At 50.9% G+C, this 2,500-nt stretch overlaps 1 non-coding gene across 1 annotated transcript; it reads right to left on the bottom strand.

Annotated features, from left to right (window-relative positions):
• Positions 1–1,105: 1,105 nt before the first annotated feature.
• Positions 1,106–1,260, bottom strand: LOC139997254 (5.8S ribosomal RNA). Its single transcript, XR_011802681.1, has one exon. It is a non-coding gene; the product is annotated as a 5.8S ribosomal RNA (ribosomal RNA).
• Between the last annotated feature and the right edge of the window lie 1,240 nt (positions 1,261–2,500).

The raw sequence follows: 2,500 nt of genomic DNA, 5'->3' as shown, positions 1-2,500 counted from the left end.
CACTTTTCGTTGATTTCCGACGAACGTGGCTTTGGGCCAGGCGCGCGGGCAGAGAGATACGCGACCGACGGGGAAAAATTCGTCCCGATACATGTACGCGTACTCTCCGATCTCCGCGCAACGCTGGGGATCATCTCCCTAAGTCATCAGCGTTCGAAGAAATCTCGTGTGTCCGTTCCCGGATCTACGGCTTTCTCTGGGTTCGCGAAGAACAGAAAAAAGCACAGAGGATGAAAAACGCAACGACGACCCATCGATGCGACGGTCCTCGTTGTCTTCTCGTCAGTCGTCTCGCGCCTGCAGAATACATCTCTGCCGCACGAACAGACGGAGTGGGTATTCGATCCCTGGGGCTGTACGAGTAAAAACATCTTGAGAAAAGACGGTTGTGTTTCTTTAAGGCACACAGTTTTTCGTTACGCCACCAAGTTTAGGTTTAGGTTTTAATATCTTGGTTCTCTTTTCTCTCCTCTCTCGACTGACTTTGTTCAAAAATATTTTTGCTTTCTCTCAGTCTCGCCAAAAATTCATTTAAGACGACGTCGGGGGCGCGGTCATTCGTGCTTATCGAAGACTAACAAAACGTAGCAGAGGCTGATACAAAAAGAAAAAAAAAATCGGCCACGAAGAAAACTCGCTCTGTGTATCTCGATAACCGCGTCGACGACGACGGTTCTCTCCGCGCTCTTTTAATTCGTATCCTTCTTCTTGCGCTTCGTCCGACTCAGAAACGTTCGTAAAACACGAACGACGGCGGGTTGTCAAGCCAAGAAGGGACAGAGAAGAGACGGAGGTAGTTTTGCGAGTCTCCCGTGAACGCGATAGATTTTTCATATATATTTGTATCGAGAGCATGCGTACGCCGGTCTCCACACGATCCAGCGACGAACGCCGACGAACGTCCAACAATCGCTCGTACGTCGCGTACGAGCCCTCGACCGCTCTTTAATTCGTATTCTTTTGCTTGGCGCTCGTCCTCCGACTCAGAAACGTTCGTTTAAAGATAAAACGAACGACGGCGGGCTGTCGACGAGGCAAGAAAGAACAGAGAGATACGGACCGAGAGCAACGATACGCAACGCAAGCAGTCTTAGGTTTACGTGAGCAACCCTCAGCCAGGCGTGGTCCAGGAATTGTATCCGTGGACCGCAATGTGCGTTCGAAATGTCGATGTTCATGTGTCCTGCAGTTCACACGTTGACGCGCAATTAGCTGCGTTCTTCATCGACCCACGAGCCAAGTGATCCACCGTTCAGGGTAATCGTTTATGCATGGATTTTTGTTTGTGTACTCAGGTTTTTGTACTCTTATTCTCGGTTCGAAAGAAGCCGATATCCGACAAACGTCCGACCAACGGGAATCGAACGCGCGGAAGTCGCCATATGATTGACGACACGAAAATACGTTCGAAAACGAAATCGGACGGACTGCGCGACGACACACGCAGCCCGCCGACCGGGCGTAAAGTGCATTATAATATATAACAACCAACGAGATCGAAGCTCCGTTCGTCAGGAAACGACGGGGATATAACACCCGATTCTGAATCCTCTGTACAGCACACGATCTCGCGAAGAAAGCGCACGGTGGCTAGCCCATGATATATATATATGTTCGTTCCTCTCGTCCAGTTATTCGAAGCAAACAGCCGATATGCATCTCCATCGTTCGGGTAAAAAAAAATCGATGGGACGCGCACGGTCGTAGTCTTCCTCGCGCGGTCGTTTCTTCCCGATAGCCAGAAGCAGAGTTTGAAAAACTCTAGCGACGGAACGAGGCATATGACTCACGACAACGAGGATACAGACACGGCCGGCGGTCCCCTCTGAATCGACTTCGGTGGTTCAGGTAAAAATAAAAAAAATCGATGGGACGCGCACGGTCGTCCTTCCTCTTCCTCGCGCGCGGTCTATTCTTCCCGATAGCCAGAAGCAGAGTTTGAAAAACTCTAGCGACGGAACGAGGCATTAGACTCGCGACAACGAGGATAGAGAGACGGCCGGCGGTCCCCTCTGAATCCACTTTGGTCGCTCAGGTAAAAATAAAAAAAAATTCGAAAGGGACGCGCACGGTCGTCCTTCCTCTTCCTCGCGCGGTCTTTTCTTCCCGATAGCCAGAAGCAGAGTTTGAAAAACTCTAGCGACGGAACGAGGCATTAGACTCTCGACAACGAGGATAGAGAGACGGCCGGCGGTCCCCTCCGAACGGATGGCGACAACGACGACTAAAGCACGAAAAATCGCGACGAAAAGGAACGCATCTCCGTTCAGGTGTATGTGTGTGCGTGCGTTTAAAAAAAATTCGATGGGACTCGCAGCCATCGGCCTCGCGCGGTCGCTTCTTCCCGATATCCAGAAGCAGAGTTTGAAAAACTCTAGCGACGGAACGAGGCATATGACTCACGACAACGAGGATATGGACAGGCGGTCCCCTCTGAACGGGTCGACGAGACGATGGTAAAAGAGACGAACCGGACGAAACTTCCGTCGATCAGGTAAAA

This window comes from Bombus fervidus, unplaced genomic scaffold (genome assembly GCF_041682495.2).
Source record: "Bombus fervidus isolate BK054 unplaced genomic scaffold, iyBomFerv1 scaffold0042, whole genome shotgun sequence".
NCBI lineage: Eukaryota > Metazoa > Arthropoda > Insecta > Hymenoptera > Apidae > Bombus > Bombus fervidus.
The sequence above is the reverse complement of the archived record's forward strand: the minus strand, read 5'-3'. Positions and strand labels throughout refer to the sequence as shown.